Below are 17,182 nucleotides of genomic sequence, written 5' to 3' on the forward strand. Positions count from 1 at the left end.
AATACAACTTAAATGAATAATTACTACCGTACTACTTCTACGACTTCCTCTAACTGTAACAGTATATTGTTATCTTTTCTTAAATGTTTGTCAAGAACCATAAAGTTCAAATATGTATTTTGTGACTTAGCAAGTGTACCCCAACGATTTCCTTTTAGCGAATTTCCCTATAGGGAAGTTTATTATTTTGAATCTTTGAGCTATTACTGTAGGTGGCATGGTAAGACCTAGGCCCGGGACCGATTTAATTTTTCATTTTGATGTCCCCAGAGGCCAAAATCACCATTCGTTAAAATTGTTGTGTACCGGTACCAGTATATATATATATAGATTTATATATTATATAATATATGTGTGTGTGTGTCCGTGAACGTGATAACTTGAGTAATTTTTGTCCGATTTTGATGAAATTTTGTTTAAAGGTGTAAAGCAGGATAAACTTGAATGAGTTCGCAAACCAGCATGATCGTACTATGGGAACGGGGGTTTGGGGGGTTTTATGGGGTAAAAATAGGTTTTTCCCATTTTTGACCCTAAAAACACAAAATTTCACAATTTCTTTCCAAACCATTATGTAGAGCTTAAAGAAACAAATAATTTAGTATATTGAAGCGTTATTATGCGCCTAAGGGTTACGGGGAAAATTCAAAAGAATTGTAATTTTTAAATTCCCATGTTCTTATGGAGAATAAGTCAACTGTTGTAGTTTGCTTGTTTATGAACATATTTTGATCAAATTTGGAAAATACATTAATTTCTTACTAAACTACAGTACCTATTAACATTTTACATTAAAAAAACACTTTTTTCCCTGTCGCAGCAAACCTAAGTACTCGTTAAACTAATTTGATTTAAATAGGGAATAATAATGTGATATTTTTAAGGAGACATTTTAGTGTAAATCCAATCAGGCAAATAGAAATTCGCTAAGTCTGCAGGTTTGCTGCGGTAGGGGTATTTTTTATTTTGATGTCCTCAGAGACAAAAAACACTATTCGTTCGGATGGTTTTATATGTATATACAGGGTATCCGAAAAAGAATGCCAGAATTTTTAACATCCATCGCTTGGGTGCTAACTAATAAAGTTATAATTTTCTAAAGCAAAAACAATCAGATTTTGATGAAATTTTGTATAAACATGTAAAACTGCGTCTATTGAAACAAGTTCCCCAACCATCATGATCAGACTATGGGAAATTAAGAGGGGTTTTATCGAGTAAAACATTGTTTTTCCTATTTTGACCCTAAAAACATAAAATGTTGCAATTTCTTTCGAAACCATTTTGTAAAGCTAAAAAAAACAAATAATTTAGTATATTAAAATAAATAATTTAGTGTTTTCATGTGTTTAATGGCTATGGAGAAAATAAAAATAAATTGTTAACACTTCCATCTTATTCTTATGGAGAATAAATAGGCCTAAACATTTTGCTTGTTTATGAACATATTTTGATCAAATTTGGAAAATGTATTTTTTAAACGAACATTTCACCAAAAAACACTTCATTACCTTTCCTGTAGCAGCAAACCTAAGTACTCCTTAAACTAATTTTATTCAAATGGGGAATAAATATGACATTTTAGTGAAAATCCAATCAGGTCCAAATGGAAATTCACTTAGTCTGCTGGTTTTCTGTGGCGGGGGTATATTTTTCTTTTCTGTTTGCTTGGATTAAGTACCAACAGTTATTATGACAATTTCAATGAATTTCTGTACTTCCTCTTTAAGTCAAGTAATTACTTCATATTTCTAATCTCCTTGTTTCAGAATTGGACGTAAACCCCAGCAAAACACAAGAAAAATAGAGTCTAAGATTTTTTCACAATGTAAATAATTATTGTACATTACCTTGCTGTATAAATAAACTTATTACTTTTTATATCACAACTGGTTTTTTTTTTACAAACTTATTCTTTTTACATAATGATTTTACTATAATCCCTTCACCCTTCACCCTTCACCTACAACTGGTTTTTTTTTAATCTAGCCTTTTCAATTCAACCTGGTGACGTTGTCCTGTAATCCAGGTCACGAATTGTGGATATTTATAGGCATGCACTGTGGATGCGATGCTCCCTGGTGTGGATTAATGTCCGCTGTACTATCCTGATGATTAGACCAATTTGTTAATTACAAGGAAAAAATGTTGTTTGGATTCTACTATAAACTACAGGTTCCTTACTTAGTTGCCATCGGCTGTATGAGCTAAACAGCTGTGTCTAAGGAACATGTCAGCATTAGCAGGGGTGCCCATCCCCCCCTAGACTCATGACGCACCCCCCCCCCCCCAATTGAGCAACAGCCCCCCCACCATAAATAATGAGGTACACAACAAATGAGAAACATTATTCCCCGCCTGGGCATTATTTGTAAAACTAAAAGAAGTTTTATAATTTTTTTTTTAATATTGAAAATTTAAACCCAGTTAATCTATTTAAATAAAGTTATATTTTTTGTCTGTACATTTCTCAGAATTATACATATTTTTACGTTTTATACATTGAAGAAGTTTAAACAAGTGTTATCATCTCAATTTATGTCCGTCTGTCACGGCTCAGAAGGCATTTTAGGTAGCCTACTCTGACTAAAACTATAGAGTACCGATTATGATTCTAATGGTTTAATTGTATTCACAGGATTGGCGAGAGTGTCTTTAGCCATTAATATATGGCCTCACTATTTTGGATATAAAATAACGGACGATCAAAAACCCAATTTTGTGTGATTTTTCAAGTTTTTTTTCCATGTTTACTACATAGACGTCATTTATGAAATACTAATAATCTGTTGAGAGAACACGTCGAGATTACGAACAGCTGTTTTGATAAAGATTCCTTTTTCTAGCTTTCACTGCGCTGATATGTTTACATAATAGTCCGGCAGCCAAATGAGGATTTTGTCCCTAACCTGGTTTTGTTCTATTAAGTTTATTTTATTGTTGATTTGAGTTATTTAGGGTATGTAGACCATAAAACCACCGGGTACTTTTTTGGTACCCTTGGGCAATAGCCGCCATCTTGGAAAATGGCGGAAAACGTAATTTACAGTGTAAGATTTTACTTAAACCTATGTTATGAAAATACCATGCTATCTACAGCAGAGCGAACGCTTTTAAAATACTCACAGTGAAATTCCATGCAGGATAATATCATATTTTAATTATATATTGTGTATTTTAAGCCCAGTATTTCTTTTTAAAATTAATAATTTAGGAAAAAATTATGTTCTATCCCCATTTTTTCAACTTTGTGCTAAAGTCTCTTTAAAAAAGGCCATTATACATGTCACAAAAGTTTTAGATATTGAAATTGCGCATCCAATGCACCTATAGGGATCTTTGTTGGATCAAGGATAATGTCACAACAAAGCGTAAACAATAATTTTTATTATTTTTTTCTACTATAAAGAGGGGTATCTAATGAATGAGAATAATTTATATAATTCTTCCTAAGAATATTCTGTAGTTCTTTTCTACGGTTTTTGGTATCAAAATGCTCGGTAAACCAACTGCTTTCATTTACGCTCAAATCTTAGGATGTTTAATAAGCTAGTTATAACCCCCCCCCCCCCAAAAAAAAAGAGTAATTTTAGTTATAAAAAAGTCTCATCAAAGCTCTATATCTTTAGTGATTATTATGTTATGTTTTATGTTTTCATATGAAAACAGTCGGTAACGTACTGGATTTTTTGAACATATTGATATTTGGATTTCAAAAAGTTTGAGGTATAGATCATAAATCAATAAAAAATAATTTGTTGATTTGTAAATTGGGAATAGTCCGGCAGCCAAACAGGGAATTTTCCTTGAACCTTTTTTTATTCTATTACGCTTTTTTATTGTTGATATTTAATTTTGGTAGTATTTAGATGCAGAAAATGGCGGGTACTTACAAAGTACCTTTGGGAAACTTCTAGAATTTGAGATAATAATTGCCTATATTAAAAAAAAATTTATTTTAAAACTTGGTAATTAAGCTAGGCCTATAAACTATGTATTTTTAGTTTGAATATCATGAAATTTAGTATAAATCTTTGTCATAATGTCCTACTCATAAATTTACCAGATATAAGCCATATCAGTCAAGATTTTTCAAAATGGCGGCGGAAAAAATGGGTGTAATCTTGAAAAATTGAATTTTTTGCCCAATAAAAAAATGTTATACGACCTTGTTTTAGTGTTACCTCTAAGCAAACAAAATATAAGTTTTGCCAATTTAAACCTGAGCTTCTTTAAGTTACTGGCAAGACACATTCTTTACATCATTATTATGGCATGTAATAATAATACTCAATCTTTAAGTTAGCTGAATTCCCGTTGCACTTGTGGCTATATGCTTGTTGGTATTTGCGTTAAATTGAAAAATACAATATGTAAAAAAAATCGATTTCAACATAGTTGACTTTTATTATTTTGTATTGCAACATAAATATTTTATTCGTGTAAAATTGTAACTTAAATAATTGGCCACATGTAAAAACTTGTTAATAACGTTTCAGCAACCTTAGGGACTATTAGCGAATTTCTCTATAGAAAAGTAGCTATTACCGTAGGTCACATTGTAAGAACTAGGCCCGGGACCGATTTACTTTTTCATTTTGATGTCCCCAGAGGCCATGATGTCCCCGAAGACGATGACTTGAGTAATTTTTGTCCAATTTTGATAAAATTTGGTTTGAACGTGTAAGCTGGGATAAAATCGAATGATTCCGCGAACCAGCATGATCAGACCCTGGGAACGGGGTTTAGGGGTGGTTAGATGGGGGTAATAATGGGGTTTTCTAATTGTTTACCCTTAAAATACAAAATGTATAACTTTTTCTAGACCTTTTTACCAAAGTGTTTTTGTACGGTTATTGGTCACGGAGAAAATTTAAAAAATTGTTCATTTAAAATTCCCATGTTATTTTTATGGAGAATATTGTAAAATGTTGTAGTTGGCTTGTTTTTGGATATATTTTGACCAAACTTGGCAGATTTATTTATTTTATATTAAGCTATTAATATTTTAATAAAAACACTCTTGATTAGTTTTCCTGTAGCAGCAAACCTATGTACTCGTTAATACGTAAATGTTAATTTAATAGATTAATTGAAAATCTATCCAGGCAAATAGAAAATGTAGTCGGCAGGTTTGCTGCAGCGGGGGTATTAACTCATTATCCTACATTGTCGTAGTCTTCACTGTCGTCTTGAGTTTGTCTTTATCCATTTAAACAGGTATTATATCAACAATGGCAAAATACTGGGCAAGGTAAGCCTGAGCTCACGCAACTATACATCTTTTCAATTCTGTTCACTGGTGTATATGAAACGCAACAATAAAACAATTTGATATTAATAAACCAGATTAGGTTCATATCCGAGTTTACCCATAGTTTACTGAGGTTTTCTTCGCCAAAATGAATAACACAGCCCATTTAGAGCTTGAGTTATAGATCTTTAATCAAAGACAGACCTTAAAAATTGAAAACCTAATGCTAGTTAGAGGTCTACAACTGACCTTAGACACTATATATTTGAATGAAAATTGTCTCAAATGAAAGTTATAAGTTGACATAGTGTTTTTAGACCGGAACGAAAAACATAGTATACATAGCAGCTGAGAAATATCTCTTTAAATACAAAAGAAAGTTAAGAAAAAACTAGTTTTATTCTACGTTTAAGCCTATAACTCGCCCCAAAAACGTCAGATTTCAATAAATAATCGCTCTAAAGAACCGCATTAATTCACTGAGTATACTCATACCAAAACATACAATATCACGTAAAAATAACTGAAGACACAACCATTAACGAAAGATAAATTGTAAAAAATCTATTTTTATTTGTTGTGTGGGGGTCCACAACTCGTAATAAACTCAACAGATTTGAATAGTCAATGGCTTAAAATAAAGCCAGTAACTCACTGACTATTTCTAGAATATAACCTTTTATGTAACGTAATTATAACCAGAAGTAATACCTTTAGTTGAAGAGAAATCATGGAAAAACTCAAATGTTAGTTGGTTAAAGTTCTATAAATCCACTCAAACCCGATGGATTTGAATGACCAATGCCTCAAATGAAAGCCAGTAGTTTTCTGAGTATATTATTATCGAAAAATATAAAATCCCACAATCAGTACTCGAAGTAACAATCTTTTATTCAAAGAAAATTATACAAACATTAACATCTTTTTTTGTTGAAGTCTTGTAATTCACCTCCAACTCGTTCAGTTTCAGTGATCTTGATGTCAAATGGAAGCCAGTTGTTTACTGAGTATTTTTATTGCAATACATACAACATCTAATAATAATAAATCAATGGATTGATCAAAATTTAAACTTTCCTTTTTAGAAAAAAAAACGTTTCTTTGGAGTGGCAATGAATAGATCGGCCTTAAAGTCCTTGAATATAAATAGGTAATAGTTCAAATGAAATTTAGTAATTTTACAAACATTTTAATACCAAAAACAGCCAGGGAGAAGTACCGGATGGTCTCAGGAAAGATGTTAAAATTTTATTGAACATATAAAATATCCTTATTTTTCATTAAAAATCAATAAATAATTTATTTTCTAACGCTTTGTTCTGACGTTATCCTTGATCCAACAAAGCATCCAATAGATGTATTCGATGCCAAATTTAAAGGTCTACAATCTTTATCATGCATATTATAGTCATATTTTGAGTAATTAAGGCGCAAAATTGAAATAAAAAGAAATAAGTCATTATGTTTTTATAAATTGTGAACTTTGAAAAGTAATACTGACCTTGGAACAAATTATATGTATTTAATATATGGTATTTTTGAGTAGCGAATTCAACCATAAACGTTTGAAAATAACTTGCATTGCTCTAGCTTAAATAGTTTTTTAGTTACATTGGTTTAAGTAAAAGCTTACACTGTAATTTACGTTTCCCGCCATTTTCCAAGATGGCGGCTGTTGCCCAAGGGTACCAAAAAAGTACCCGGTGGTTTTAGGGTCTACTAACCCTAGACATCACATATCAACAATAAAAAAAACTTAATAGGACAAAACCAGGTTCGGATCAATTCTGCCGGACTATAAATGTTGTTTACGAATACTGTGTAGGCCCTAACCATTTCCGATCCCGTTTGTAACCATTTCCGATCACATTTGTAAGCAAATCAAAAACCAAGTGAGATTAATAACCGTGTGTCTTTGGCTTAAATAACGGGTTTGATTTATCACGGGTACTAATATGTAACTCTGAATTAAATTAAATAACTAGCCATCATCCAGGTCTCGGAACCAGAGATTCTGTGTGTATCAAGTTGTACTTGAATTTTGATTACCGGGAAAAGTCTGTGAATCAGTTTTGTACAGGACTGGAAAACTCATCTATATAAATAAAATTACAGTAGAGTTTTATAAGTCACCTCAATTTAAGGAATTTTTTATTTCAAGAATATCTATATAGCGTTCGTAATCTCTGCTTATCGAATTATCAGCGTCTTTCTCTTGATATAACAACCCCATCTCCCTTTGGAAACATCACAGCTCCTTTGATGAAAATGAAATGGAAACAACGCTTGCACCAACAATCGTCTGCTCCGTTTTACACTTTTGTCTGCTGTGCGCTATATGTTACAACAGATTTCAGATACAACAGCTGGGGAATGATGACGATATAGCTCAGTAAACTGTGACAGTAACTTTAGTCAGGCTGTTATTGGGCAATGAGTAGGCTTAAATATGGTGACTTGTTGAATTTGTGTATAAATTGAAAAGAAACCTAATAACAGAAGAACTAAGAAAAAGAATAACAAGATTGTTCTTGTTACATTCTTTTATAAGAGTGTTTTTATTATCTCTAAATATAATTTTACACTTTTTTATTACAGTACTTATCTTTCAATTCCTATGCTGTGATACAGCACCTACCGGTAGCCTATCATGAGCAGTAGCTTATAACACTTTCTAAGGTTTAATATTTACGTTATTTATAGCAATGCAGTGTTTGGCTGGTTATAAATAGAGTTTGAGTGAGCTATAATTTTAAACGTTGCCGTTTGTACAACTGAACCAAGATAAATGATTTGAAATGTCATTATTGCACAATAATAATGATTTTGCAATATTGAATTTCGTTTGTAAAAATGCAAATCGTGACGTTAATGGCTGTTTTCATGGGTTTGTCATCTGTTTTTATATACTACATATATTGGAATAACCATATTTTTGATTACCCCCCCCCCCTCCCTATTAACTCAGGTAATCAAGTATTTACACAATAGTGTAGAGTATTGTAGCCTATGCTACTTGATTTTATTTTAACGAGCTTTGTGTCAACAAAGCATCCTGTGCTGAGTCGCGGTGTAGCTGGACGTGTCAGTACCGCGCGTTTAACTCAGCAGTTGAGCCATCCTGGAAATTTGGAGTTGGTGAATATTTCTGTTTATTCAAATATTTTACTATTGGAGTTGCTGAAGTTTGGAGTTCGTGAAATGTTCTCATTTAAAAATGACCGTGAAATAATTCATTTTGGAAGGAATTGTGATTTTGTTTTTAATGGGTACCTACCCAGGCTTCTCAAAGAAGACTACAAAGGAATAGGTGTCACAGCCATGTTTACACACCATAGCACATTTCTGCACTTTACCCTCACTTCGTTACATTAGGGCCGTAACACATGGGACTAATTTACGTTTTCCTTTTGGTGTCCCCAGAGGTCAAAAGATAATTCATTCTTTATACTTTGTAAAAACGATATGCAATTTAGCATGAAGGTGTAGGGTGGCATAAACTTAAATGAATTCGCGAACCAGCAAGATCAATTTATAAAAACAATGGTGTTTTTAAATTTTCAACATTTGGTTTTTTTCATATTACTACGCTTGAAACATAAAAATGCCAAATTTTCATTACAGCCATCATTGAAATGATCGTGTATGCAGCCATCGTGCGTCGTGTGTATTAGTCTCAATCAGCCTAAAAATTTTTTTTTTAATAATCACAGCAAACGATTACTGTATTTAATCTTTCTTAAATTTATTTTATGTTAATCCAAAATTTATCTCTAATGTTTGAGGACATGCAATAGATTGAATGTTTGAAATATTTTATTATTTTTGGCCATAATCAATAGTTCAAAGTGTTTGAATTATAGTTATAGTTATATTCTAAAGTGTGCATATTAACACAATCATAAAAGAAAAATAATTAAATACCGGTGCGTCAGTAAAGAGGTGTTTAAAACAAACCAATTTGAATGAAATTTTCTATATATCCTAACCTAACCTAACTAACCGAATGAAATAATCGTTAGCCTATATCGAATAGTTGATATATCGATCGATATTTTTACTAGTTTTTTTTTTTTTGTCCTGCTTATGAAAGTCTACCCGTTTTATGTTTTGTTGGAGGCGTAAGCAACAGAAAATACTTGGAAATATCTGTATTGCACGATAGTTGAATCCTCCTCACTTTGGTTTCCACTCATGACTCATCACTGCCACTCCTTGCATATTATGTTGCTACGTGTCCTGCCTTACCTTTATTCGTAGGCTAATTTATTTGTTAGCCTATGTAATTTTTTCATTGGGCTAATATCACACCCTTTATCAGTGAAATAAGCAAAAAAAAACCAAGTGGCAGAGAGTTTAGAAAGAGGACGGCAAAACTATTTTGGACAGTGAAAAAGCGTTACAAAAAATTCCTAAAATAAATAGCTTACAATATCATTAAAAACCATTTATGCCTATAGGATGACCTAATGATCATGTGTACCGGAAAGTGATGTTACCCTAAAAATGAACTTTGATGATGTTATTGACGAGTTTGCAAAAAAATTTAGAAAAAGATCAGTTATTTCAGGTGTTAGCTGTTAATAGTCTTAAATATTTGCAGTTTATATCGACCAATCAGTCTACTTCCAATAATACCAAATTGTTTGAAGAGGCTCTTTTTTTAATAGTCTGGGCCTACTTTAAGAAGTGGAGGAAAGAAACTTGATTCCAAATCATCAGTTCTGCTTACTGCGGGACATTCTACAGTTGAACATAGATTGCTTAAATACAATTAAAGAAGACCTCGAGAAAAAGAACTATTGTACAGCTGTTTTATCGATGCAAGTCAAGCCTTTGACAAAGTGTGGTACATTGGCCTACTTTATAAACCAAAACAAAATATTCCTCAAAAATTTTATATGACAAACAAATCATACTTAACTAACAGATATTTCAGAGTTAAATTTTGAGATAACGTTACAAAATTGTACTCAATTCAAGCTGGTGTTACCCAAGGAAGTGTTCTAGCTGTACTATTTACGCATTTACAGCTGATGTACCAGAAAATGCTAATACCACTGTGAGTGGCCATACTGCTATTTTAGCACCTTATTTAACATTGCACGTTAAATTTAAATATTTAAATTTAACTTGTCCGTTTAAGTTAAATAAGCACGTTATAAGCCTTAAATAAGTTAAAAAGTTATTAGACCACCATTCTCAAATAAGCAAAGTTTTTTTTTAAATAGCGTTTTAAAATAATATTGTCCTCATAATAGTACAAATATTTTCTTTTACAAAGTAGGTACACAAGGAATCGCCTCCACTTGGACCACTTGTTATGGGTTTCCCGAATACCCAATGAAGAATCTAGCGTTTTTTTGGGGGACATGAAATTTTCTGCTAGGATAGATTAAATTTGATTTGAAGTAGACTAACTTAATGCTCAAGATAGTTTATTTTGATACTAAATAAAAGGCAAAGCCCTCACTGACACACTCACTCACTCACTCATCACTAATTCTCCCACTTCCCATTTACCTAGGAGGCTGAAACTTGGCACACCGATTCTTTAGGTATTAAATAGGAAAACTAAGTTGTTTTTATTCTGATCGGACCCTCGGGCTCCGCCCCAGTGGCTCTGGAGTTTCCCATGTTAACCTTATGATTTTTCATATTTAAAAGGAATTAATGAATTTTATCAGCTGTTTCAATTAAACAAGTTGGTTCTGTTCTATGATGTTCAATAGCATTAAAGTTACAAGGATTACCAACAGGGTGCAGCACTATTGTTTTTTTTAATTTATGACAACAGCTAATTTGCAATCAAAAGGTGAGTGAGCGTAGCGAACGAACTTAAACCTGGAGGCGAGTTAGCGTAGCGAACGAGCTAACCTGAAGGCAAGTGAGCGCAGCGAACTAGCTCCAACCTAAAGGTGAGTGAGCGTAGAGAACGAACTTCAACCAACACGTAATTGAGCCATGCGAACGAGCTCATCTTGAAAATTAAGAAGTTAAACGGGGCAAAGCCCGCGGGTACAGCTAGTTTTGATACTAAAGCCAGTTCTAAAATATTTAGGCCTATCAATCATTGAGATGGAGACACCTCCTAGATGTGTACTTTAACCCAAATATGAGTGAAGGATGAGTGTAGAGTGGTGTGAGATGGACCTGTGTAACTTAGTTACTGGCTAAGATCAGCTGTTTCATTAGACAGGATCATTTATTTAAAGCCCGATGATTAGGGACAGCTGGGTCCAGTTTTGAACCATCAAAAACCTAATACAGAGAAAAACTGTCCTTGTAGCACCTTATGAGTCTACCTTATGATCTATAGTGAGCCAAACTAGTTGCCATGGCAACCAATTGGATTGCGGTACTCCCTGGGTGGATTAACATCCGCACGAGTGAGTACTATGACTATCCGCAGTACTATCCTGATAATTAGACCAATTCGTATATACCAAGCCAAAAATGTGGTTCAGATTCAACTATAAACTGTAGGTCCCTTAGTTGCCATTAGCTGTAGGCCTATGGGCTATTAATTAACAGCTGTGTCTAAGGAATGTCGGCCTTAGTCACTAACAAGACTACAAGATCGCGCCACTCATCCTACACTCATCTCCATTCATACTTGGCTTAAAATACCTACTTTGTAAGGTCGCCATTTCATTGAAAAGTATTAAAGTACCGGTACCTTTTAAGATTACAGGTACTCAAACCAATGAAACCAATGAACCCTGAAACCTGAACCCAAACCTGAACCTGAACCCAATGAAGCACAATGCCTTTGTTAATAATTTAGTCTGGGAATATTTGAATTTCGGATAGATCCCGCCGCGGCCGCTAGGTAGACTATCGTAATCCTGCAGCCAAGTTAGCTGACCGAGTGAGACAAAGAATCGGACGGCTGCTGCACGAATCTCATTTCAGCGGCAAAATTCCAGTCAGGCTATTCTCCATAAGCTGAAACATTTCACTTCCTAAAGGGTTTGTATTCATTGCTCAAACCACTTGAGTAGACTTTTGACTATTGATAGAACAAGATAATTACATCCCCATGTTAAAGTTGTCACCAGTCAGTTTTTAAATCAAAATGGACATAGTTTAGCCACCAAAAGATCATACTGATTTAAATTACTAATGTCTGTTAAATATGCAGACTTTTTAACCAAGTAAACTTATGACTTTTTGTAAGCTATAGCATCTTACATACCAAATATAAACTCTTAACTTAGTATTTAACTGACAACAAATTAGGTAGAAGAAAATAGAATTTTAGAGCAATCTGCTAATAAAAAATAGACAACATCTAAAACTTAATCCATAGGGTAGGCTATAGATAGAACGTCTACTTCATTATTCAAAAGTCAATAGTTAGAGTAAACCTTTCTTATTGTCAACTGTAGGTATAAGATTTCCTACTCTATCTTAATTATCGGTTGTAGCAATCAATAACTTAACTTAAACAAGTGAAGTTAGAAGTTTGGTGTTCAGCTAGCAATTGAATAGACTGAGGCATGTATGTTCGATAATATTATTAAGTGGGGTATTAGTGTTGCCGAAGCTTCAAATAAAATTCTCATTTTATCTAATGAAATACATCTTTATTGATGATTTAGGTAGTTTTTTAAATCATACACACCCTACATTATGCCTACTTATCTTTAATACACTACAGATAAGTATCAACAATATGTCCAGTTATCCTAATACGAGAAGTCAACGATTAACAATTTACCTACAATCTTAGCCTATGGTCCTTTGTATGGCAATGAGCAACTCCAATAATCTGGCGGAGGTGAGATACGTATTAATTTTCTTAATGGTCTTCGTTCAATTTCACTTTGGGAAACTGTATCGCATTCCAGTTCTTTGAAATAACGGCAAGGACGTGGACCAACTCCAGGGATATCTGTGTTATAAGATGGAGATAAAACATCTAAAAATGCAGCTGGTCCATTAACACTATGGATCTCATGTAAGTTGCCAACAAGAGGGGACAAAACACAAGCACTGTCTTTTTCACCTATCAATGATGCTGGTTCCTTCTTAGCAAGTAAAACCACTGGCCTATACAGTGTATCTTTGGTCAATCCAACTTCACTAGGATGCAAATCAGATTTAGATGCACTCAGTGTTTCTTGTTCTCTAACGTCTGGATTTGTTAGTATAGAATAGCTTTGAATGTGCACAGTGCCACGAATTACTTTTAAAATTCCATACATCAATGGATGGTCATGAAGAGGAAGTCTAGCACCTTTTTTCAAAACAAATACACCAATGGACAGGTTAGGATCGTCATGAATGTTTATGTACGCGACTGGCGCATTTGCATCTTCTGAATAATCACTTGATAAACATTCATCTAAATTGACGTCATCACTGGTTACCTTATTCATTAAACCTGTAAGTTTAGACAGATTATCCTCAAAATTAGATGATATTCCTCCAGCAAGTTTAGTGAAAGTCGCTATTGCTTGCCGTTTCACTACTTCGATTAGAGATGATCCAGCCATAGTTTGTGGCACGAATATTAGTGGTCTGTGGTGTCACAATAATCCTACGATCTTCAGAGTGAAAGAACAGCTAACTATCTAACAGACTATTGCTAATAAAACTACTCTGTAAAATTTAATAAACAATAAAATTTTGCTATGCGAGACATGATATGTCCAGTGTCCAATCCACTACTTTACTTAGCATAAAGACTTGACTTTTGACAAGTGAGTGAAGGAGAAGAAGTAGCTTGTCTTGTCCTTCTTCTTTCTTACGTGCAGCTGTAAGTGTGAAAACTGCTGTGCTGGGGCACGGCCAGTGAGCTATAACTATTATATCCATTTATTTCAAAGGGCACGGCCACTTAAGAGTCTTCCTTAGTGGAAGCCATGTTGGATTTCTTCCCCATAAGAACAATGTTAAACATTACATCATTTGTGGACACGTAACGGCGTTATTTGTTAAGATATAGCTTTGAAATTTATAATTTGTATTTTTAACATAATAGACTCGTGACTGAGGTTTTTGAATTTCGAAAATCCGTTTTCATTTCCTTTCAATAATTAGCTTAATTTTAAGCTAATTAATAATCAATTATTCATTATAAAAATTAAAAATTGTGAAATAAAAAACGTCAATCTCTAGAGGACCGCAATTCCTTAAATTTAACTCCTTATCCATAATTATATGACAATTTGCTGATGAGATATTTGGACCCAAAGTTAACATTGTTCTTATGGGGAAGAAATCCAACATGGCTTCCACTAAGGAAGACTCTTAAGGGTGACCGTGGCTGGGGTTGGAAACTTTTTTCCATTGTCTGCTGAGCATTGAAAAGATACTGGTGGTATTGTTCTTTTTTATTATCTGATAAAATTGTGTGTATATTAAATGGTTTGTGAGAGTATGTATGAGTGTGTGAGTTTTATTTATTATAACTTATGTTGCTAAAATATTGACTACAGCTGTTTCGTGTTTAAATTAACACATCTTCAGGTCAACATGTTGCATTGGTTTATTCCATAGAATGGTCGTCATAAGGTTTAAAGTTCACAGAAATAACACATACACGTACACGGAACATTTAACATTAATTGGCCAAAACAAAAATACATTTTAAAGACATGTTTTTTTAATTCAAAATACAAAATTCGTACAGTTTTCAAAAGTAAAGATACAATACGTAGCCGTCTCACCAAACTAAAACATGAAAATGAACAACAAAACACAAAAAATATTGTCTATAAAATTCCTTGTTCATGTGGTAGAAACTACTATACGTAGGGCAAACGTCAAGGCCAGTGACGGTGAGGATTAATGAACACATTAAAAAGGTTAAAAATAAAGATAGGTATGGCTCGAGAATCTGTGAACATGCATTAGAGACAAATCATACAGTAAAATGGGATTCCAGCAAAATTCTATACAAAGAACCGGATTGGAGGAAACGGAACATGGCAGAGTCGCTATTTATGGCTATTGAAGACGAGCCTCTATCACGACCATCGGTGGATATTAGTACTGTTTATTTACAAGTAATTAAAGAAGAACTAGAACAGCTGAGGGACAATGCCAAGGATGTCAAAGGCTTATCTACAATAACCAGTATGTCCACCGACCCCCCTGCCCTCCCACCCTCCACAGGAACAGCTGATGCGGCACCGGCAGTCGTGGTTAGGCGTTCGGGCTCGGGGGGCCACCAGTTGACCGACAAGATACTTGGTCGTCTTGCCACTAGACCGTCTTTTTTAATTAAATAGATAAATACTGAAAACCAGTACGTCGACAAGTTATTTCATCGTCAGTCCAGTTGACCGGCCTGTAAATCTAAATTATTATATACGAGAAACCAACTTGTCGTCAATCCTCCCGACCGACTTACCACTTGCTCGTCTTTTAGGTGGGGATGTGTTGAGCGGCAGTGCCAGCGGCGCGCGCAGCTGTGGAGGGCACTGCAGGCGTACCAACTTCTGTATCTTGTAGCGGCGGTTTTCATTCCGACGATTTTCAGCTATCACAATGCAGCGGACTAGCGACGTTCTTATTACGTGTAATTGTTTGTTTCTCAATCGATATTTTGTTATACACAGTACAGTGAATATAAATAGGCCTATATTAGTTTACTTCAATGAAATAAATGTTTTATTTAGCTAAATAAATAAAAATACGCCGATTGAACAAATAAAATTGTTACAGACAACAGGAAGTCCTTAATATGATCAAAAAAGTGTTTATCTTTATTAAAAAATTACTGAAATTTGTAAACTTACTGCTGGCGACAAGGGTGGTGCCATACATAGGTTTATCAATAAATAAGATAAACATGGACAACCTTATGCAGTTATAAGTCAGGAAACATTTGTAGAAACATTAAAAAGCAATACCAATTTATGAAATATGATAAAATATTTACAGGAAATGTTGATTACTGTATATACATCGTGAGTATCTCCAGCAGTTACACACTGGTGATCTTTGAGTTGACTCTTTTAAACTCATTGATTATTACTTTTTTTCGTTTTGAAATAAATTCTGTATTACTTTGAAATTGCTCGAATTCGAGCAACATGTACACGAGTTTGAATATTAAATTAACTAACATATTTATGTAATAGGAGGGTCAAATATTGTTAACAGTGGTGAGGTAACTACCGTTACATTTATTCAATTGAGAGATAAATACAAATTGATAATACCGGTTATTTAAAGCTTTGTTGTCTATTTTTCCCTCTCTTAAAAAATAAAATAGAGAATGAATTTAGACTTTTGGTGACATTAGTTTGTACTATTTCTCCTTAAATGACACTGCTGTCTTGGTAAGCAATAGTTATCTCGTTAAACTATTTATTTGCTGAAGTGCACAGTGTGCTACTTAGCCTGAGAAACATCTTTTGTTTTATGATTTTGTTGTAGGCCTATTGAAAACCTTGTCTAGAAGGAATTCCCATTGCCTGTGTTACCGGGGAGAAGTTTTTCTTAGTAAAGTCTGTAGACGTCTTCGGTTTTACACAGAAACATGTAATTATAATTGAAGAAGTACATGTTTTATCCTCTCACGTTGTTGCGTGGACAATGCTATGGTGATTCAATTCTGTGTACTTCAATTGTCTAACTGGCCCTAACTGACGCATCCTTGTTTTTTTTTTACTAAATAATGTAGTCTTTACTTCCGTGGATCTTTGCGTTTTATTGTTTAACTGTCCTCAAGTAAGTCTGTGTTCTGAGTAAGTACTTCAAATGCACGGCACTACTGTATATTCAGATTTTCTAATGAACTAGCCTATCATAGATAAAAGAAGTATAGACATGTATGTATGACAGAGTATGTCTACTCCTTTTATCTATGGTACTATTTCCAAGTTCATCTGGACGACCCTGCAAATCGTTTCTATTAAAAAAAAATTGTATTTGGTTTATGTTTATGAACTTGTATGAGTGTTGTTAACT

General features: G+C 33.7%; 1 protein-coding gene across 2 annotated transcripts in view; it reads left to right on the plus strand.

Moving 5' to 3' along the window:
• The window catches only part of LOC128986352 (E3 ubiquitin-protein ligase MARCHF5-like), a 59,341-nt gene extending 57,452 nt beyond the window's left edge, over positions 1–1,889 (plus strand). For both annotated transcript variants that reach the window (XM_054406683.1, XM_054406682.1), the window contains exon 9: positions 1,770–1,889. The gene's annotated coding sequence lies outside the window, so the exon portion shown is untranslated. The remainder of the gene's footprint in view (positions 1–1,769) is intronic.
• The last annotated feature ends 15,293 nt before the right edge of the window (positions 1,890–17,182 follow it).

The sequence above is a fragment of the Macrosteles quadrilineatus genome, unplaced genomic scaffold (genome assembly GCF_028750875.1).
Source record: "Macrosteles quadrilineatus isolate MER2022 unplaced genomic scaffold, UCM_ALF_1.0 Scaffold_2__2_contigs__length_208266976, whole genome shotgun sequence".
In the NCBI taxonomy this organism is placed as follows: domain Eukaryota; kingdom Metazoa; phylum Arthropoda; class Insecta; order Hemiptera; family Cicadellidae; genus Macrosteles; species Macrosteles quadrilineatus.